The sequence below is a fragment of the Furipterus horrens genome, unplaced genomic scaffold, assembly GCF_987537825.1.
Source record: "Furipterus horrens unplaced genomic scaffold, mFurHor1.1.pri manual_scaffold_3, whole genome shotgun sequence".
Classification (NCBI taxonomy): Eukaryota; Metazoa; Chordata; class Mammalia; order Chiroptera; family Furipteridae; genus Furipterus; species Furipterus horrens.
The window spans coordinates 183,959,741-183,983,408 of NW_028327173.1; the positions used below are offsets into that span (position 1 = coordinate 183,959,741).

At 44.0% G+C, this 23,668-nt stretch overlaps 1 pseudogene; it reads right to left on the reverse strand.

Moving 5' to 3' along the window:
- Window positions 1–710: 710 nt before the first annotated feature.
- LOC150016930 (lysine-rich nucleolar protein 1 pseudogene) lies at window positions 711–22,932 on the reverse strand (annotated as a pseudogene).
- Window positions 22,933–23,668: the final 736 nt, after the last annotated feature.

Sequence of the window (23,668 nt, forward strand, 5' to 3'; positions counted from 1 at the left end):
TCCTCCACTATTGCATGTGCTTCTCAGAGCTGTGCAGTCTCCCATCCCTCTTTCCAGAACTGCTGCAGGGGCCTCCAAACTAAGTCCCCTCCTTCCTCTTGTCCCCATTCTCTGCAGGGAGAAACTACAAGCATGAGCTCTTGGAAATGAGAACTGGATCATATTCCCTCCCTGTGTGAAAGCGTGTGTGGCTTCCTGCTGCAATCGAAATGAAATTGAATCACGAGCTGCTCCCACCAGGCCCCTGCCCCTCCCTTCTCATCCTTGCTTCCCTCCCACTCACTACGCCTTAGCCCCTCTCTCAGGTGTCAGCTTGGGGCCTTTGCTCAGTCACCGTCCTCTGCCTGGAATCTTGTTTTCTTATATTTCAGACCAAACATCACTACTCAGATGTACCTTGCCTCCCAATTTATTTCTCTCTCTTGTTATTCTTATCTTCATAGTCCTCCAATTTGCAATGATCCATTTATGTATATGTGAATTAGTATAATATCTTTCTGTATAAGCCCCATAAAGGGAGGGATTAATTAAGGCTTTTTTTTTTTTTTTTTTTTTTTGTATCCTGTGTAACCCTCAGTACCTAGCACACACCAGGAATTTGGTCAATAAATATTTGTTTAATAATTAAATGTCCAAACTACACAAGATCAGATATTTAAATTGCAAAGCAGACATTCTATCTATTTTGGGCGGAGACAAGACAGTAGAGTTTAATCTTCAAACTTGATTGACTTGGAAGCATGCGGTCAATATAAAAGATCTTATTTGGGGTGGCAGAGAAGCCAAGGCCAGTCTCCCAGCTGGACTTCCAGCTCATGGCCCAGTCGTAGTCCTGCTGTAGGCTCTGATGCAGGGTATTGGCTGCTTTCCTACTGAGTGCCATGTTGGGCCTTCCAATCGTGGCAGGGGTGTGGCTGAATGAAGGGGACAGATTTTTAAAGCTGCCCATAAGTTTGAGAAATTTCAGTTTCTGTTCCTCGTTTTCAAAACCAGCTGTATCCCACTGGCCAAACTGAGTCCCTGTCCACTTCTGGGTTTCAGAGGCTTTTGTTTTGCCTGACTCACGATCAGTCTCTTCTTGCAAAGCCTATCGTCTCACCTGGTCTATGTGTGCCTCATCGAGGTTGCCTTTCTTTTCCAGCACCACCTCTAAGTCTGTGTCAGGCTTCTCCTCCCAAGTTTCTCCTGCTACTTTGCTCTTTCCTCTTCTTTGTTTCTTTCTCTTTAGAGCTGGCCCCTGAATGCCCAGCTGCTCTGCCTTTTTATTGGACTTCACTTTCTTCCTCACAGGGAACTTGAGGTCACCTCCTATTGGGATGTATTCTGAAGCCTCAACTTTGACTGGCTCCTTTTTACTTCCTTTTCTTGGGCTGCTCTCCCTGGATCTGGAGGGCTTGGGGTGGTCAAGGTGGGTGTCTCCCTCCTGTTGGATTTTCTTCTTCTTCTTCATCTTCATGTTGTGTTCCCTGGGACTCCTGTGCTTCTTTTTCTGCACCAAGGCTGCCTGTTCCTGGTCATCCTTTCCCACTGAGGAAGTGTGCAGAGGATTCCCAGCCTCACAGAACCAAGTGCCCCTGACTGAGAAGGCTGCGACTTCCTGAGCCTTTTTCTCCTTCTTGTGTATTTTGAGCTTCTTGCCAACTCTGGTCACTTCCTTGCCCTGTCTGTGCAGGGAGGTCATCACCCTCAAATCAGGGGACATGGCCAGGGGATGAGAGCATAAAGAACTGGTACAAAAACAAAACAAAGCAAAAAAACCCCAAAACAAACAAACTGGTACTGCCCTTAGCCCCGGGCAAGAGTGACGAAGGGCCTGCGTGGTAGAGTCTGCCCTTGGCCTCCCTCTGGCTGCAGCCTGCCCTGTGAGCCAAGGAGGCCACAGGGCCAACGAGACAGGCCTAGCCAGAGCTCCCACCCCAGCTGGAGTGGTGAGACTTAGCCAATAAACATACATGACACACAGTTAAATTTGAGTTTCAGACAAACAGCCACTCATATTTTTAGTATATCCCATGCAATATTTGGAACATACTTACACTAAAAAATTACTGCTTCTCTGGAATTGAGATTTGACTGGATGTTTTGTATTTTATTTGGCAACACTAATCCCGGCTTCTGATCAGATGCATGCAGACAATGGCCTGTGGACCAGATCTGACTTGTTGCCCATTTTCATAAATAAAGCTTCATTGCAACACAGCCACACCACTCATTTATGTATTGTCTGTGGTTGCTTCTGGGATGCAATAGCAAAGTTGAATAGTTGTGACGTAGACCATATTGCCCACAAAATCTAAAATATTTACTACTTGACCTTTTATAGAAAAGTCTGCTCACCTCTGTTCTAGACCATTCTGTGGATGCCCAGGGCCTCACATGTGCCTGCCTAACAATCCTGAGCCTACCTCCAGAGCACGCAGGTGCCTGCCCCCTGGTCTGGCCTTTGAGGGTGGCCCAAGGCTGAGGGATACAGGTGTGAGAGCAGAGAGTGGAAGCACATGGGCAAGGCCTTCACAGTGAAAGTGGAGCTGAAGGAGGCCGGTCAGATGCCAGCCTTCCTGAACCACCCTGTTTCTCCCCAGGCCTCTGGGGATCTCACTTGGCTTTCCATCTCATTAGGAAGATATGCTTTTCAAGATAGAAAACAGATTTTATTTACTTTGTGTATTAGATTGACTTAACTTTTAAATAATTAAACATATGGGAGGAGGGCCTCTCTTTGTACTCCTGACCTGGCCTTTGTACTTTTGACCTGGCCCACTCAAATGTCAGGTTTGTTTTAAGCAATCAAGGCAAAGAAATGTCACCAATAGTGCCATCTTGTGGTGAGAGCTACTATTACCATGTCCAAGCAATCTTCACTATAGGTTCAGGAGCTTACGAAGTCATCCTATGACTAAGACAAGCAAAGTTCAGAATTATACCACTGAACCATGGGGATGTTCTCAAATGCTTTATGTGACATTAAAGAGACAGTAAAAGATATTCAGCCTAATTTTCTTCAAAATTAGTAACTTATGGTGGCCCATAATAATAACTTCTCCTATTTGTATAGTGCTCTACAGTTTACAAAGTATGTTGACACACAACTTCATAGCTGAACCTCACAACCACACTGTGGGTTCCACCGAAAATAAAGACTCTTAATGTCCATGACTTATCCCAGTCCGTCCAGCAAGCTGACTGCTCTCATCATCATTTTGGAGCCATTTTGCTATTAACCAGAGTTGGGGTGAGGCAGAATATCAACATCCCTGACCGTGAAGAGAACAGAGGGGTTACATTTCAGCAAACTGGAACCTTGATGATGACCTTCTCTTAATGTTTCCAGGCCGAGATCTGTGACAGAAGGTTTCTGAAAGGGTTTTGTAATTCTTCCATACTATAGATTGGTGATGATTTCTTATTATCCACAAGAAAGCATTTAGCAAGAGTTGACTCTCTGACATTTCGTTATTCCTCAAACAGCTTTGAAAAACCCCTTGGCTGCTCTGCAGGCAGTAGCCCACAGGAGATGCCAAAGACCCTGGCCTTGAGTCAGGGCTCATCGGGGTTAACCTTCACCGCTGCCTCCACCCAGCAGAGCCAGGGAGATCTAAGCTGCCTGGAAGACTTTTAATTCCAGTCTGTTGGAGATTAACATCTCGTCCAGAGAGAGCTATGAAGACAGATTTCTCCCAACAACCCCGCGGTGAGCTAGGCATTTCACCATCACTGGGGCTTACACGTTACAGCTGGAGATACATGGAGGGAATTCAGGGGGAAATACAAGGAGCTGCAAACAGCACTTTTGTTAAATTAAACTTTTCTTAAAAATCAATAGTTGCTCCAAAGCAGTCCACCGAGGGGGTTTCTGTGTGGTTTTGATGAAAACAGTTTTGCTTTTCACTTCTGGGAGAGCTGATCTGAACCACCCAAGAGATGCTTTTCCAACTTTTTGATTGGGCGTAATGTAACTTGTGGAAAAGTAAGTTGACTTGGCCTTTCATTGTGGACTTCTGGGTCCTGCGATGAGCTGGGGGACTAGGTTTATCAGATCTGGGCTCGCCTGCCGAGCTCTGCATTTGTTCATTTATTCATGCATGCATTCAATAGATGCTTATTGAGTCCCATCTATGCCTCAGACACTCTGCTCAGTAAAAATGAGTAAAACTTGACCATGCTGACTTGGCATTCATAGGATCTTACTGCTAGGGACTCATGTTGCTGGAAGTGGGGTGTAGGCAGGGGGTGCTTTCCAGGGGAGATGCTTGATCAGGTTTTGAAGGCCCAGTGCCAGATAGCAAGACAGATAAGGGTGAAGGAAGGGAACTCAGGATGGCTGATACCAAGGCCCACACTCCAAACTGCAGGCCTCATGGCCTCCAGAGACCTGTTTTGACCCAGTGCATCTCAAGAAGGGAGTTCACCAAGAGAGGCTCAGTCCCTAAAGCTCCAGCCATAGTCCTAACACTGTGGTTTACACAAAGGGCAAAGGGAGAGGGCAGGGAGGCAAAACAGGAACAATGTCTGTGGATAAAGTGAAGCAATCCCTTGAGAGTCCATAAGTCCCACTGATCCTGGCCAGCAGCAGGAAGTACAGGGTTCTTTGAGGAACAGCTAGACTATATCCTTGGGGTAGGAAGGTCCCTAATGGTAAAGTGAGCCAAGTCCCCTCCCCAAGAAGGTTACACCCCCTTGTTATTATCTTCACAGTGCTTATTACTTTCTGAACTGTTATTGTTCATTTGTTTAGGTTCTCATTTATTATCTTTCTCTTCCTCTCTAGGACCTAAGCTCTATGAGCAAAGGTCTTGCCTGTCTTGTCCTCTGCTATATCCCAAGTACCTACATTAGCAACTGACATGTGCTGATTTCTCAATAAATATGAAAAAAAAAAATGAGTTAATGATTCCATGGATCTGTGTGCCATTAAGAAAAACTCATTGCAAGATAACTAAGACCTATGTGTTGCTTTTTGCCTCTGGAAAATTATCTTGACATATGATCTATTCCACATTTGCCAGATGGGCAGGCAGGAGCATGGGAAACCACAGGAGAGCTTTTTTGTTGACAAAACAGACACTCTTTGTATGCTGGGCTGAGCGTTGCTGGGCTCAAGATCAGCTGTCAATGCCTGGCCAGGAGGCCAAGGTCAAGGACCAGTGGGTGGGGAGGAGTGGGCAAGGTACTGAGCCTAGTCCTGCAGCACAGAGGGATTAGAAGTCACAGTGGTAACGTGAGGATTCCCAGTCCAAGGAGGAGCGATCAGTGAGAAGGTGCAGAAGTCAGACCTGGGCTGGGGCTGTGCTGGGAGCAGGCATGCTTGTGTCTGCTTTTTGCAACCAGGGCCACAGAATCAAGTGACAATTTTCAAATTTTAAATGTATTCGGCCACAAAGTCATCCCAGAGTGCATTTCAGGCCCATGTTATAGCTGCAGAGGGAGTCCAACCATCCTGGTTGGTCTGGGAATGAGGGGTTCCTGGCTGTGGGACTCTCAGGTTTAGAACTGGGCAAGTCCCTGGCAGACTGGGACGAGTTGGCTCGCTGTTTCCTGCACTAACAGTGGCAGTTTGTCTTTCCTGCATTCCACGGCAGCATTAATGATCTGTATTTCCTTCCCGGTCCTTCTGTCTCCTTTCTGAAACCCTTTTCTTGCTTTCAGACCTTTGTCTCTGGTTAGTGGGACTTCCAAGTCTCTCTGGGTGTCTCAGTCACCACAGTTTGAGACCATCTGGGCTGGGGACTGCTGAAGGAAGTATGCTTGCTGCCTGCTTCATTTCTGCTGAGGAGCTTGCCCCTAGATTAGTTTGGCAACTGTCAAAACCACTGCCTGTTCAGACGAAGTGAAAAAAGGCCACTTCCTAGCACTCTCTATTATCGGAGGTGAGGCAGGGGCAAAGTCTGTATGTATTTGTGCAGTATTTAAGTCCAAACCATCACTCACATGTCAGGGTTCTGGAAAAGCAGGTTGTTAACTGATGCATAAGCAGGGCCTGGCAAATGGAAGCCCGCAGAGGATGCTCAAGTTCTGCCAGATGTAGCCAGTGGGCCAGGGCTCTCCATTTGCTGACTAAGCCAATTAATGAAATACTAGCAGGTGCGCATGTCTGGATAAATCTTCTCGTGGAGTTAAGCGTGCATTTAGAAGTCATTCAAAGTGAAAGTTACCAGAGAACATTGCTGGCCTATGCACCAGATGTCACCCTGGAGAGGATGAATTCTATTTCCTTTCCCCTCTCTGGATGACAGAATCTCTTCCAATAGAGCCTTTGACCTTGCCCTTCAGGAAAGGGGAATAATGGTTCATTTCCTTACTTACATTTCAGAAATAAGAGGACAAGAGGTATATTGAGAAGGTGTTGGGCAGATCCAATTGTGACTGAGTTTTTTCTGGCAAGTCTGGATTGAAGGTGGCACTTCTGTGGGTGAATCTGCTATGACTACTTAATGAGAACAGAAAAGCTGCAAAATGAGATTCAGCCAGGTGGAGATCAGGGGCAGGTAAGCTTAACTCCACTTTGGTCTTTGTTTTACAAAGTACTAATGCTCAGAATACCTTATAGTTCCAAGAGCACCTGAATGCTACATGTCACATTTTTGTGTCATCTAAGGGTTCCTCCTCTTAAATTTCTAACTTAAATTATGTGAATGAGAAGGAGTTGGGGATTTTTATAAGTTGTAGTCTTGCTACAAAGTCACTGCTCTTCTAATATATATATATATATATATATATATATATATATATATATATATATATTCCTAGTACTCAAGAAACCCTTAATTTAATGTCTTCTAAATCAAAGCCATCATGCTCAGTTAATCAAGTTTCTGTAGGTGAAAATAGTACTTTAAATAGTATAGGTCCTTTTCTTTAATAATGGAAACACAGCTATGCATATGAAAAGTAACATAAAAATAGGATTAATGTAGGAGACATCTGCTCTTTGTGTCTGTTTTGCATTTCCATAGATTCTGGAAAAGCCGTGTGTTAGTCACAGGACCCTGCCTGCCCTGCCTCAGGGGGGTCTGAATTGCCCATCACCTTGGACAGTGATTGGTCCAGAACTGAGCACCTGATCCAAGCAGAACCAAGCAGATTCCAGTTATGGTGGGGGGGGGGGGTAGAGACTTTTCCCTTTTTCTGGAATTACTGGGGATTTCCTCCAGTTCTACTTCAGCCACTGGAGAACCTGAATGAAAATGAAGAAAACAAGTAAATGGTTAAGAGATAGTACTCAATGAATACTGATACCCAAACATACATGTCTACCTGGAATAATCTTATTTGGAAGTAGAGCTGCTGCATACATAAATAGTTAAGGTGAGGTCACACTGAATAAGAGTGGGCTCTAGTGACTGGTGTCCTTATAAGAGGAAAAAAAGAGATGCAGAAACATACACACAGAAGGAGTGTACCATATAACAATGGAAACAGAGATTGGAGTAATGTGTCTATAAACCAAGGAAGGCCAAGGACTGCTGGCAACACAGAAGCGGGAAGAGGCAAGAAAGGGTCTTCCCTAGAGCCCCCAGAGAGAGCACGGTTCTACGGGACCTTGATTTTGGACTGCTAGCCTCTAGAACGTGTGAGAGTATAAATTTCTGGAACGTTTGTTTTTAATTGTGGTAGAATGTGCATAACATAAAAGTTATCATTCTAACCACTTTTAAATGGCATTAAATCTACTCACATTGTTGTCCAAAAATTTCTGTTGATTTAAGCCACCAAGTTTATGGTACTTTATTAGAGCAGCCTGAGAAACCAATACAGAGATATAAATAGAGAGTACTGATGATATTATTTGAATCCCTGGATCCAGCCGTGCCCAAATTCCCTTAGACTCACTGATTTGAGGCAATAAATGCCGTTTATCTGCTTCAATTATTTTTTGAGTGGGTTTCTGTCAGTTCAGTTAAAGGACTCTTGACTAATACAGATGTGGCAGGTGGGTGGCAAATGCTCATATCATTCCATAAATGAAGTCCCTGACACTGCAGGATAAGCTGCCTCGCTCAGAGTCATACCAGCCCTTCACTCCTCAGCTTCTCTCTGATTCCAGTTCTCTCATTCTGCTAGTACCCATGTCCAGTTGGACATTAGCAAATAGTAAAATGTTTTAGAATATGAGCCAACTCCAAAGACAGAAATTAAGCAACAGCTTGCAAAAATACATCCCGGTTAGAGGAAGCCTCATTAAAATGCCAGGTAAGGAGATGTAGAGGTGAGAGAGAATCAGGGAGGAAGGGAGGAAAGGGAACGTAATGTGTCTCAGAGAACCACCTGGAAAGCTCCACCATGCACACAGCTGTTCCAAGGCAGCTGTGGGTCTCACTTCTAGGGGATGAAATTGATGATGCATAGCAACCAATTAATTTCTGTTAAATACCAGCTAGTTAATGAAAAATATTTTCAAGTTCAAGACAACCCCAAGAAGGATGTACTTATAAATGGCACTGATATTTAGCCAACCAACCGTGTCCGTTGCAACACTGAATTTAATGGGACTGGTTGCTTTATATTGCTTAATGGAAGATTGATTGCTACCTATATTTGCTGAGATTTCATACAGGTGGTTTCATACATGGGAGAGCTGTTAAAACACATGCCATGATTCCTCTAGGAGCCAGGTGATATTGCACAGGAAATGATCAGCTGTGTAAAGAACAGTCAAATGGAATAAAGAAAATGAAGTTTGGATATCTGGGCCAACATGGGAAGGGTCACTACTTGTGACTACGTCTGAGTACTGGTGAATGGATAGTGAGTGGTCAAAATGGGTTATACCTTGTCTTTGGGGAGACTGTGGGCATTCAGGTCAGGGTGGCACAGGTGAGATCAGAAATAGGGTAGTGGCTTATTATTAGGCCACCACTCAGCAAAAATGTCGTTCAGCTTGTGAACCAAGAGCAAGGAATAGTTTTAGCTTTCCCTGTAGATTGAATGGAACTTGGTGTGGATACAGCCAAGGTCATAGATTCAAGATGGAATATGGAGGAAGAAGAACGTCCAACATCAGACTCCACAACTGAAAAGCTAAGTGACCTTGGGAAAATCTCTTATTTTTGTTATCTCCCAGCTATAAAATGGGGACTAACAGTGGTTTTTTTCAAGGCTCTGATATTACAGTGCACATGAAATGCTTTGTGAATTGGAAAGTCCTAAGCCCTGGAAGACTGTTAAGCCTGTTGCTGAGGGCCAGGTGGGATTGTTCTGAGCTGCAGACACAGACTGCCTCTCTAAGCCTGGCCTGCTTCCTGCAGGCATGCTGGGAGCTGCTCGGTGCCTTTAAGACGCCACTAAAGGGAAAGCCCTTGCAGCTGGGTCAATAGCGATTTGTTAGATTTGTCAAAGCTGCTCCAGTGTGATGTCTCCTGAGTGATTTGGTCCCTTCTCATTACCAACTTGGCTTTGGTTCTGTCCTCCCCTGGCTCCAAGCCAGCCCCTTCTGGTTTCTCATCCACTTTCTCCCAGAATTTTGGTTTCTGTCTCTCTCCTTCAAATTCCTGAAGCACAGCACAACTCAACTCTGTCCCTTGGATAATCAAGGCCAATGCCCAGTCTCCCAGTGAAAACCCACAGGGCCCCAAGTCCCACTCTATGGATGGAGCACATGGAAAGCTCAGCTGCAATTTTTCCTGCTGCTGGAAAAGTAGCTCTACATCCATCCCCTGCTGAGAATCAGAAGCTGTATCTCTGACATACTCTACACAGCATGACATATATTCAATAATGATCCCAAAAGCCACCAGAGGGGAGGTGATGGGAATGGGTGGCAGTGGTGAGGGAGAGTACAACATGGTGGGGGCAAAGAAGGGGGGCTCCCCAAATCCTGGGGAGCCACATAACCACCTGCACCTCCAGATCTGAGTTACCTGCATGATTGCAAATGTGGGAAGAGAACCCACATGCCCTGACTCAGTTTCTGTAACCAAGAGTATCTGTTTACTTGGCCAATTAAAGGCTCAGAAAATGGCATCTACTCTACATGTCTGAGTCCCATGCCCAAGACCCCACCTTCTCGAATCAGGTCACATTGCCTGTGTCTATATCTCCTCCCCAAGTCCTGAGACTCTGCTCCTCTACCCCTGGGGAAATGTAAATTTTTATCAGATAGGAAGGCTTGAGTCGTCAACTGTGAAATTGCTCCCTAACCACCTCCAATGCCTTGTCATATGCAGTATTTAATTTACTTTTAATATTACAATTATTTAAAGCTAAAGCTCAGATAAAGATGAATTTATGTCAACACTGGTTTGGAATAGATTTTTGAAAAATTGCGTTGAGTTTCTAAGCAGCTCCTCCCCAGACAGCTGCAGGCTTCCTTGTTTGATGTTGAGCGGTTTGCTATAAATTAATGCAACATATACTCTGCTTTTATGTAATTTTCTAGTTATCTGATGTTTGTATCCACTTGTGGATTTTAAGATTTCTACAAGAAAGAGGAAGAGAACTTTGTGAACACCTGTGAGTGGGATATGGCCCTTCATTAACCTAATCACAACCCACAAAAAGGGTTTTACTGTCCCCATTTTACAGATAAGTAACCAAGGCTCAAAAAGGTTGAGCAATGGCACATACCCCTGGTTACAGAGGGAGACTTAGAGTCAATTCAGGCTACTTGACCTTTTCCATTATTTTTCTGGTTTGCATCGTAGTGCCTAAAACACATTGTTGCTCAATAAATGTTATTTAAATGAGTAACTGCAAGTTCTGTTCAATACCCAGGAAATGCCCCTCACACAGAGCTTTCAGTGCAGTATTTGTAGGGGAGGTAGGTGTGCCAGACCCTCCCACAGAACAGTGAAAACTGGGCTCTGAATGAAGGCTCTGGTGGGGGGCAGTGTCAGTATCAGAATCCCAAAGCACTTCCTAAATCCTCAAAGACAGCATCAATGATTTTCAGTTTGACTTGCCATTTTGAAGTCTCTGGTGTCTGTGAATCCTATGTAGCATATTGAGGAATGCTCTTCTCACTGAATTAAAAGTGGAAAAAATATCCTGTGATTGTTGGTCGTGTCTGATCTTTGAACTTGACCGTTGCTTGTCTGAAGGTTTATAAGAGCTGTTACTAGGGTAGAGGGGAGCCAGAGGCCTCGTCTGAATCTTGAAGAAATTAACTAAACTGATGCTGGGGCTGAATCAGGGCCATGGTGAGGCTCAGATCCAGGCTGGTCTATACTCCACGCCCTGCCCTCACTCCATGTCATCTGTTAGACTAGAATTGTTAATGCCATGAGGTTTAAATTAATATTTGTTTATAAAACATGTCAGCAGTGAACAAAACGTGCACCTGACAGTGATCTTCCCTTCCAAAGTATATAATATAGACAAAGTATATGGATTAGTGACCATGTCTGAATTCATAAATCTTCATTGGCTTGTACATGTGCAGGGCACTGTGCTAGTGTGGGATAGTGATAGTTGTGTAAGATTCAGTGTTGACCCTAAGGGGCTTAGAGCATGGTCTGGAGACAAGAGACTGGAGTGGTTTCCATTAATAAACACGAGACTGGCAAACGTCCATGTGTACATGCCAACTCTGCCAAACATCCTCAACATCACTGGATCCCACCACCACTCTCCATCCTTTTGGAGAGTTTGGGAGCATGGAAGTGCAGGAAAGGCAGGACAGGCTTAGGGAAACGGGGGCTGCCTGGGTTCCACTCTTCACTGTTTCTCACCTGAGCCACGCAGCAGCCTTCTGCCCAGCTCTCTCCCCTGGCTGCCGCATCCCTAACCCACGCCTCAGCCTACAATCAGACCGGAGTCATCCAAGCATTTCTCTGCCCAAAGCTTCCTCCTGCCCCTACTTCAACACATATAGAATAAAGTCCAAATCACTAGGGTGCCTTAAAGGCTCTCTTTGATTGTCCCCTCACTCACTGGCAGCTCCCCCAGTCCCGTGATAGGTACCTTCCCTGCCACCCAGACTTCACAGGAAGCACCTCAGCCTGTCTCTGAATCTCCTGCCTCTGCTGGAATTCCTTCCCTTCCAATCTTACCACTTGGGTGATCTCTAATTTATTTTCCCTGTTGAACCTTCATGTCCACCACCAGAGTAAGGACTCCCTCCTCTGTGCCATCAACTTGCCATACTATACTCATCGTTAATCCACTCTCTTGGGTTGTAAGCTTCTTGAATACAGGGCCTAGTCATTGCTTTATTTCCAGGGTCTGTTCCAGAGCTCAGCCCATAGCAAGTGTTCAATAAGTGTTTGTGAGTTGAATGTGAGGTTTAAAAATAGAATTGATGGACTAGCTTTGGCAACAATAGCATTTATAATTTTTTTTGTGTGTGTGAACAGAGAATATTCCAATGAACTTTTAAAACTCATTTAAAAGTTGTAAAAGTGAAAAAAAAAAAAACATGAATAGGATAGATCACTGCCTCAAAACTTTAGAGAAAAGGCAAATTACTGTGACCTAAGTTTCTCAGAAATGGCTTTGTAGGGCAATGGAACAGAACTTACTTACCATTTATTGAGTGCCTCTTGTGTACCGGGCTTTATGGCAGGTGTTTTGTTTAAAAGATGAATAAAAGATGGTTCCTGAGGAAGGCTGCACAGTCTGGTGGACCACAGAGATAGCAAGGAGACAGATAATTAAAATGCAATGTGATAAATGCTATAACAGTCTATATTAAAGTTTGGAGAGTCAACATCAAATGTAGAAAAGTCATTGGAATTGAGGAGTTATCATTTGTCCTGCTTAGGATAAATTTGATCTATGCTGGTTAAAATATCTTTTCATTGCTTCCTTCGGATTAATGGTGATTTCAACCTCTGGATGACATTTATTAACTGGGACCACCATTACTGCACATAACTGATATGCAGGGTGTGCCATAATTTTTATATTCATCTGTGAGTGCTGAGATGAAGGAGAATCTAACCAGCATCAGGACTGGGACATCTAGTATGGCCCAGGTGCCTCTGGGCTCTCAGGGACAGGTGCACAAGTTCAGGGGATGCCAAGAACTCACCAGGAGGACAGAATGAGAAAGAAGGGCACTGAGTCTATCTGTTTCTTTGGGTATTATTTCTTCCTCAATCTCTTCCTGTAATAAACTTGTGCAACAAATCCTCTCCCCTACTCCTACTGTCCTTATCTTTGTGTAAATTCGTACTTAAGTTTCAAGATCCAGGCTAAAGAATTCAAGCTTAACCTTGTCAGTATAGAAAGTCCCAGAAGGTTTTTCTGCAGGAATCTGATGTGATAAAAGTGGTTTTTTGAGGAGAGGAATCTCCTATTTATGAATCTAGGCACAAAGTGGTAACAAACTAGACTTAAGGCAATGACAGCAGAGGTAGAAATGGTATCCATTCTTGATTCTTATTAAATCCTTGACTAGTAGCCCATAGACTGCCTTTGGACATTATTAATTAGATTGGGTTCTCCTAAAGTTATATGACTTCTCCTCCTGTTATAATTGCTCATTTATTTGTCTTTACCATTAGCTTGCAAGTCCCCCAAGGCCAGGCTCTGGTCTGTCTTGTTTATTACTGGCTCCCCAGAACTAACACTAACACTATAAATGCTCAATATATATTTATTGATGGATCACTGACTGCACAGCAACGTTAAGAGAGCCCCAGGAAACATCTCATTTGGAAATCACATCTGAACTAAAAGAGGGACCTCATTTTAGAGATGCTCTTGGCTGTCATGTCCTCATCACCACTGATGAGCTTCAAGCCAGGCTCTCATTAACCCAAAGAAGTCAGACGCATTTGGCTTTTACGGCTTTCAATTTCTCTTCAGTGATTTCAGCCTCTTCTTGGTTATTTGTAGACCACAAAGTTTGACAACTTGTCTCCCTGCCTGTTTTGGATGTTAATTACATCTTTGTTTCTAATGACTTTTCAATCCCCACGTGGGCATTGGCAGGATTCTGGCAAAGGGTTCAGGAGCAGGCTGACAATCAATGTGATCACCATAATTTATTTCGGTTCAAACGCTCAGGAAGTTCACCAGTTTCTCGAACATACAAAATCTCCTTACTAGAAATAATGAAAGAAAAGAAAGAGGAAAAATAAACTACTTAACCCACTTTGGTGTCACAGCCAAGTCCCTTCAGAGATCTAAGAAAGCAGCCATTTTTCAATACTAGCTTCATCAATTAATATTTTAAGACCCTGAAACTTGCCATTCTGAGGCTGCAGAAACAAATGTCAGAGGAATCATGTACTGCATGATAATGATAGCCAACATTTATTGGTTCCTCAATGCTTGCCTGCTGATTTGTAAGCATCCATCCATTTAATTATCAGAATGGGAAGATGGGTACTATTATTACTTCATTTTACTGTTGAGCAAACTGAGGCTTGAAAATGTTAAGTAATTTGTCAATGGTATCCCAGTTTTTAAAGGCTATCTCTGGAATTTGAATTTAGGTAGTTAATTCCATAAGACCCTTTCCTCTCTCATATTTGGGAGTCTCCCAGGACCATGTATTAATTAATCAAAATGTGCAAATTGCTCTGGTGGAGGTTCACTCTTACCTAAACATTGGAAACACCCACCCTAAGAAACACTCTTATTTATGATAAACATTGGCAGATGAAGGCTCCTTCACCAAGCTCCTGACTTGGGCTGCCTGGCACCCTCTGAAATGACCTGGTGGGAGGCAGAAGCATAATCTACACTATAATAGTCAGTGCCCCAAAGGGGAGGCTCATGAATGCGGGCCTCAAACCATTGCTTACTCAGTCTCTGAGTTTAACAAATTAACATTTTAGCCATTAAGGCCCAGCTGTAATCTGTGAGACACTCACTCTGCCCTACTCTGTGGATCTGACTAGTCACTGCCCAGCACAAAGTCTGCATTGGCTCCATACTGCCTATTAAAATGCTCATGTTCTTTATTTAAAATTTTTAAAAAACCATGAGACATATATGTCTAGATTATAAAATAATTACAGAATAACCATCTTCATGACTGTCACCCACAATAGGCAAAAGAGCATTGTGCTCAGGTGACGATTACCAGCACCTGCTGACATCACAGAAAGAGACCATCAGGCTCTATAACCCTCCTGAAGGAAGGCCCAGCCCACCAATAAAGGAGTCTTTCCCAGAACGTTGAACCCAAATCTGATGAAGCTCTAAATTGAACTGCCAATTTATACAAACTACTGGAGCAGAGGAACATTAAATATTCTAGAGATGCAATCAGCAAAATTCAGACTTAGGGAAACTCTGAAGGACAAATGTTGTTCCTTCAACAACAACAACAATAAATTGCAAGAAAAAAAGAGAGGAGGAAAAGGCTAAAGAGACCTATCAACCTAGTTTGCATCCTGATTTGAACAAACCAACTGTAGAAACAAATTATGAGACAACTGAGTACTGATTACACATTTGATGATATTAAAGGAATTGTTTGAAGTATAATAATTGTATTGTGCTTATGTTGAAATGAAGAGTGCATTCCTATGAAATGATATGCTTTCTGAGATTTGAGCGGAAATGATTTAATGGCGGGTTGTAGTGGGAAGTGAGTGGGGTTTTATATGAAACCGTGTATTGAGGTTTGAGGCTGGGTGGTGTACACATGGGAGTTAATTATACTATTCTTTCTACTATTGAATATGTTTGAAAACATTTATAACTTTTTTTAAAAGTTCTTTTTAAAGGTGCAATTCAAATGCCACCTCACTTTAGTCAAAGGTAATCTGTTTCTCCTCAGTTAACTCACAGGCTTTATTTATTCCCGAGTCAAAGCATGGAGTCCTCCTTATTTGTGTTTCTTACCTATCACTCCTGCCCTCAGTTTGCTGTGTCTCAGGGCAAGAACTTTGTCCTTGTGTTTCCTGCCCTCCCCCCAGCGACTTGCCAGGATGGCAGGTGTTTAATAAATATATACTGAATTAAATGGAAAGAGACTCCAGAAAGCATCAAAAATATTTTTCACAACACCCACCAGTTGTCTGCACCCTTAGGCACCCACAGAAGAGTAACTTCTGAGGCAGGATGATCTTCTCTTTTTTATACATGGTGAGGCTGAGGCTGGAGAGAAATCTGAGCCGGCTGAGAGTCTGGGTGGGGCTTCTTATGCCACCGCAGTGATGTGCTCACCACCCACCGCACAGCAGAGCGGGCCCTGGCTCCGGCATCCTTGCAGCTGGCTCAGCCGCAGAGGCTCCCTCGAATACACACAGCCCTCAGGAGGTTTCTACCCACTTGTCTTCCTCCATGGCTTTTCTCTCCGCATGTCTGAGACCATCAAGAAAGTTCTAAACTTTGAATAAAATCAGGATGTGTTAATGCTTAACAATAAGCATCAACATCCCAGGAGATGAGAGGTAACTGTGACCAAACAAATTGTCATAGGACAATGCTGAGTGCTGGCAATTGTCTGAGACCCTCTATAGCTTCCTGGGACTAGAGCACTCCAGCCAGGGGGTGCCTCTGCAGGCAACGTGCATCCAAACAATACCATTCACTGTCACCAAACCCAGGAGTCATCACTGCTTTTTCATTTTTATTATGAACATCACAATCATCACCATCTACTATTCCCCAGTGTCATTATATGCCATTATATGTAAATGAGCTGAGCATTGTACAATGGAAATAGGCATTTCTCGGGAGAAAATGATCTTAGAATCACAGTGAAACAGCAGCTAAATTAAGGTAGAAATTGGTGTTATTTAAAAGCAAGCATGCAATTTGGGGGCAGAGTAACAGAAAACACACCTCCATCGATTGGAGTGGGCTGCTACATTTAATCTTAGATCACTTTTGAAAAGAGGGTATAGCAATTTAAAAAAAAGTAAAAAAGACTGAGACAATAGGGGAAATACTTCTAACCCCAAGGTTACAAGGGTATTTTTTTAATGGAGAAAGAAGAGACAGCATTAGGAAGGCTGGTTTTTAATCATGGCTAGGGCTTCTTCATCAACTCAGAAGATTAAAGGAGAAGAAATGGGCCTCATCAAGAGGGATTTCAATTAAAAAGAAAACTACACCCATGATCACAAGCCAGAACACAGTCTCAAAAGAGGTAATTGAGCCTCTATTGGCTCATATCTTTGAAAATAGAATGATTCCTTTTTTTTTTTTCCTACACAGTCTAAAGACAGGTGCACTTAGGGACATTTGGCTAAATCAGGAGACTTCCAACTTAACTGCTAGTAAATGCTGTCTCTTACCTAAGCTTACCTATCACCCTCTTTCAGCCTCCCTCCCTGCCCCCAGAGGAATGCACTTGGAGTTATTTGGCCAAGGGACAGAACAATTTGCTAACAAGATCTGGAGTTTGTGGCAATATTCTTCTACCATGAAAGCTATCATGGACAATTTTAGTTTCTACATTCTGAAGGCCACTAAATCCAGGGTTACTCAAGGCAGGCTCTCTGCCTCTCTCCCTACTCATGTTTTGTAATGAATTGTGGGTTGAAAATGGCCTGTAAATTTTTGAATCCAATCCTTTTGTTTTGCAGGTAATTCTGTCCAAGGCCACAAGGTTGGCAGATCCCCTGGGTGCTGCCAGAGGCTATTCTATCTCTTCCTATTTCTATGGCCAAGGAATGGGAGATCAGTTCTTAAGAAGAGAGGAGATTAGACTTCTGGTCAAGATGGAGGCATAGGTAGACATGCTTCACCTCCTCACCCAACCACAGAAAGACTTACAACCAGATCTCAAAACTAATAACACCCAGAACTGTCAGAAAATCGAGCTGTATGAAAGTCCAACAACCAAGGACTTAAAGAAGACACCTTCATCATGATGGGTAGGTGAGGCAGAGATGCAGGGATGAGTGGAGAGGTGGTGTGGCCTGGAAAGGTGGCAGCAGCAGTAGTGAAATGGATGGGAGAGATACCTTGGGAGTGAGCAATCCCAGCCCCAGGCCACACTGCAAGACCAGGTTTCCAGCACCAAGAAGATAGATTCCATTATCTCTGGCTGTAAAAACCAGTAGGAGAAGAAACTGCTGGATTTTCACCACTTAAAAGGCCAGCACAGTCTAAGAACATACACAAAGATACCCACTTCAGGATTCACCACCAGGGCAGTAGCTGGAAGGGTGCCAGTCACACATGGGAAGGGGGTGAAGTGACAGAAAATGGGTTGAGAGTTGAGTGAATTGCCAGAAGCCAGGTGGTGTTATTTTCCCCTCTCAGAGACCTCACCACATAGCCACAAATGGTCAAGGAGGTAGCCCCACCCTGGAAATTACCTAAGACTCCACCTCTTACAATTTACAGGTGCCTTTTCTACATAGACCATGCTACTAAGTCAGGAAGTAAAAGCAGCTCTACCTAATACACAGAAAAAAAAACACAGGGAGGCTGCTAAATTGAGAAGGCAAAGAAATATGGCCTAAATGAAGAAACAGAACAAAACCCTAGAAAAAGAACTAAGCAAAATGGAGATAGCCAACCTTTCAGATGCAGAGTTCAAAACACTGGTTGTCAGGATATTCAGAGAGCTCCTTGAGTAAAGCAAAAAACTAAAGGAAAAATGAAGGTTACACTCAGTGAAATAAAGAATAATCCACAGGAAACCAAGAAAGAAGTGAAGGAGGCCAGAATTCAAACAAAATAATTGGAACACAAGGAAGAAATAAATATTCAACCAGAACAAAAAGAAGAAACAAGAATTAAAAAAACAAACAAAAAAAAGAGAGGCTTAAAGGACATCTCCAAACATGCCAATGTCTGAACCATAGGGATGCCAGAAGAAGAAGAGGAAGAGCAATAAATTGAAAACTTATTTGAAAAAATAATGAAAGAAAACTTCCCTAATTTGGCAAAGGAAATAGAAATATAAGTCCAGGAAGTACAGAGTCCCAAACACATTGGACCCAAAGAGGACACATCATAACATATCATAATTAAAATGCCAAAGGTGAAAGATAAAGAGAGAATCTTAAAAGCAGCAAGAGAAAAGAAGAGAGTTACCTACAAAGGAGTTCCCATAAGACTGTCAGCTGATTTCTCAAAAGAAACTTTGCAGGCAAGAAGGGACTAGCATGAAGTACTCGATGTGATGAAAATCAAGGACCAACAACCTAGATTACTCTATCCAGCAAAGCTATCATTTAGAATGGAAGGGCAGATAAAGTGCTTCCCAGACAAGGTAAAGCTAAAAGAGTCCATTATCACCAAGCCATTATTATATGAAATGTTAAAGGGACTTATTGATGAAAAAGAAGATCAAAGTTGTAAACACTAAAATAACAACAAACTCACAACTATCAACAACTGAATCTAAAAAATAAAAACAAAATCCAACTAAGCAAGCCAGAATAGGAACAGAATCATAGGTATGGGGATCATTTGGAGGGTTATCAGCTGGGAGGGGAAAGGGGAGAATGAGGAAATGATGTAGGGACTAAGAAGCATAATTGGTAGGAACAAAATAGGTGAATGTTAAGAATAATATAGGAAATGCAGAAACCAAAGAACTTATATGCATGACCCATGGACATAACTAAGGGGTGAGATTGCAGGAGGGAAGGGGGTGTACCAAGCTGAAAGGGGCCAAGGGGGAAAAATTTGGGACAACTGTAATAGTAATCAATAAAATATACTTAAAAAAAAAAAGTGAGATCAGCTTAACTCCAGCCACAGGCAAAAATAAAAAAGGAAAGATAAAATTGTCCTGATGGCTTACACAGTGGAGAGAATATTGCCACAAACCCCAGACTGTGCAATAAATAAAGGTAAACATAAGTCTCTGACATAAAGTATTTTACAGATAAGAGAGACACAGACCCCATAGTACAAGCATGTAGACACCTAAGGAACCAGGACTTCAAGCATCCCCAGCATGGTGCGTGGGACCACTGGCAAGTCATAGCCTGAAGACGACTGCCTGGGCACTGCCCTCCAGGATTGGGCAGTCAAGTGCAACCCTTCTGGGCCATGGATCACTTTCTTTAGTTTTTTGTCTCCGTGGAATCTCAAGGCTGGGGTGAACCTTGGAGATCATTGAGCCCAACTGTCTTCATTACATGGGTGGGTGAATGGAAAGAGGGCAATGGAGATGCTAAATGAGTGCCCATGTGAAGGTGGAACTGGGTTGAGACAGTCCCCACAGTGAGTAGCAGCTCAGCCACTCTGGGCAGGGAACATGAGCTGAGCTGCTCCTTTTCCAGTCCTTCCTGGATCAATGTCAATAGCCAAGACCCAGGGCAAAGCTGGTTTTTAAGCAGAAACCTGCTAAATATGGACACACTGAATTATTTATATTTGGGGTCATAAATAATGTATTGAGTATTAATATCATATTTATAAATGTATCCATACCCTAAGGGTATTAGTTGCTATTATATGCCTCCCAGCACTAACAGATGACCTGGCCCTTGAGTCTTTGATGAGCTCCTGTCCTTGGGGAGGGATCCCCTGTGAGTGTTGTGGCCTTTCCCTTCTCTATTCGTCTGATGCTGAATAGCAGATGTCTGGACTAGGAAATGGTACTACAGTGCCCCAATGTCCTTTCAGCCACCAGCTCTCGACACCAACTGCTTTATCAAGCACTGGGCAGAGGGGTGTGATAGCACCCCCTGGGTCCTTAGGCCCCCTTCTCTGTCTACCTCATGATTTTAGAGTGTGGACAAAAAAATAATAATAATAATAAGGCCATATACTAAACTGACAAGCTTAGAGGAGGTCTGCATGGCAACCTTACAACTCAGAGGCCTAAAGTAACCACAAAAGATGGTCTGAAATGAAAGCTTACTAACTAAAAGCAGTTTATGTCCTAGGCTAGATCTTCCCTAATTAAATCTGTCATTTTCTGTATCAATGATAACATACCTTTAGAATGTCAAAGTAATTTCCTTTTTCTGACCCCCTCAAAGCACAGATACCACAGCAGAGTACCAAAGCTGGCACCACAAATCTCACTGTTATTATTATTGTGTTCATTCTTGACTATTACCTAGCCTATACCCACCTATGGAAAAGAAGAATGTGTCTATCATTTTACTTCTTATCCTATCCGAAAGGCCCCCCCCCCCAACTTAGCTTCCTCTTACCTCCCTAATCTATCATCAGTGGATTTCATACAACCCCCTTGCCTTCCCTCCTCTGACTGTAACGTGTAAAGCGTGGCTCAGAACTGCCGTTCTCTGGAGCACTTCCTCAATCCATTGCGGTTTGGCTTCCCAGCAACTGTCAGTTTAGCTCAAATAAACTCACAAAAATTCTCTATAAGTTTGAATGTTTCTTACATTGACAAGAGACTCTACCTCATTCTAGGTTGACAATTTATAGCAAATGCATTCTCTCCAGCCATCTTTTGGTACCCTTTTACTGCTGTGTAAAGATAATCAGGGAAATGTAGGTCATTGTTTGAAGGTTGGACATTGAATAGCAGAAGGGAGTGATAGAGGGAGATGGTGGTCTCTACTGTATTGTCCTATGACTTCCTTCTGTGGAGAAGGGATGAGAATGGAAGATCTTGGTCCAAGAGATGGCAAAACTAATCTAGTTGCGACCTGGTCCAAGCCAGGAAAAGGGAGGTGGGCCAAAGTGGTTACTAGCTATCTCTAAGGTGAAAAGGTATGGAGAAAGAGCAGAGGAGGAAGCACGCTCACCCTTGAGGACCTCAAAGAGGGTGCCAGTGTCTATGCACAGGGGGCAAGGCCAGGGCGAAGGTCATGCTGAAGACCCCGTGACTGGTAGCCAGAGTTCTGCAGGTCCGGTTGAGCAGACCAAACACAGCACAGGGCTCTTCCTTTACTTCTGTCTCGAGGCTCAAAGTCTAATCTTGTTCTTCTAAGTCTTATCCTAAGGGCAAGAAGCAGCATCCTCCTTCTCCATTAGAAATGGAGTGATGGAGCCCATGAGCTGCCCCTGCTATGGGCCAGAATGAACCTTAACAGTGTGAAGGATACTGGAACTGGTGAACTACATCCTGCCCACAGCTGGCATTTGTCCCTGACTCAGAGAAGGGCAAGGAGTGAAGTCTAAACTCCTAGTGCCTAGTTATGGGGACAAGAGCACCCATGTCAGGAGGTCCCCTGCTAGCCACAGGGGAGGGCCCTTGGGTGCAGAAGTACCTTTCCCCCTAGGCATCCTGCTAAGAAATGATGTCCCCAGGCCCCCGACAGGGCTCAGCCAGTGAACTGGTGTGCGTGTGTGGCAGTCTCTGCAGCACCCACTCCGAACAGTGGTGTGAAAACAATAACATTATGGCATTATTACAAGAGGGCGCTGACATGTTGATGCAAATCCTCATTTCCGACAAGAGTGAGAAAATGAAATGTCTCAGAAGGTAGTGGGGAAGTGTCCAGGGAGTAATAACTGTTATGCTGTCAACGAGCTCCGACAATGGATAACTCTGCTGTGATTTCATCAGCTGAAAGCCAATTAACCCTCACGGAGCTATCTACCACACAGAGGCTGGGTAGTGGGAAATGCCTCCAGGAATTGCCTATACTTCTCTTTCACCAGCTAAGCAATAGCTCTGAGTTCCAAGGTGAGAAATGCCTACAAATGTGCATGTCAGGGACAACACAACCTGATAGGTGATGGCCCTGCAGTTTCCTGGTACCTATTACTAGATCCCCTCAGAGGACCAGGGTGGGCAGGAGTCAGCTACACCGTCTGCTGTCGCCAGTCTGGGTAACAGGAGATGGAGCAAGAGTGTTTTGGACACACAGAACCCACCAGGGTGCCATCCAGAAAAACTGCCCCTTCCATAGCCCCTGCTGCTTACAGGATGGGGGAGCTGCATTTTACCAAGTGGCTCTGTTTCCCTCTCTCTTCAGAGGACATCAGTGAGCCTGGAGAGGACACTGACCCAAGCACAGCCGCCAGGAGCCTGCTCAGGCTGAGGCTCGGCAGGAAGAGATGACCAGAGCCCACTCGATCACCCCAACCTTGAAGCAGGGAATCAGAGCCCAGGCTGTAGACAGGTGGAGCTGAGGTCATGAGGTTGGAAAAGGCTACAGGGGGCCCAGTGCAGGGCAGGTGGAGAGGAGCAGAAACCATGATCACACAGGATGCAGCCAGAGAGAGAGAGAGCCTCTGAGAGGAGGCAGACAGCCTTGGAGGGAGGCAGAGAGCAGCTGCTCCCAGGACCTCGCCTCCCTTAGATCCTGTTGGTTCTCAAAGATACACACCCAGCTTCTCTCCATGTGAATCTCTGCAGCGACCACCTGCGCCTCACCTTTTGTGACTGAACCTCTGTTCTGTGCAACCAAGATTGCCTCTGTGAAAAAATATGACCATGGGAAGAAAGAACCACGTGTCCAAAAAAGTCAGAAAACCACCTTTACACATCAAGCAGGAGAAGCTTGGCTAGGAGCAGGGTCTAAAATGAGCAAGGAGGGTCGAGGACAGAACTCTGCAAACAATGAGAGACAACAGCCCACTTTTTCCCCATCCCCATTCCAACCATAAAATGCAATAAAAATGTTGTGACAATATCAATTTGCTATAAAAACTTGTAGCCACTTCATTCAGGAATCTCACTGCAGACTGGTGACAAGTGCACAGACTGGGGTACTGCTGTCTAAGAGATTCTCACTGTGGAGCTGAGGATGGAAGGCTGATGGTTACTGGCTGCCAGCTACATGCAGGTAGCTGAACAGAACTGCCTTGACATGGTGATTCTCATTTGGGGTCAGTATTGCCCACTGCCCCTGCCAGAGAAGCATGGGAAGAATTGTCCTGCCACACAGCCAGAAGAATCTCTGTTAGGAAACACTGGTTTGAAGTTTAACAA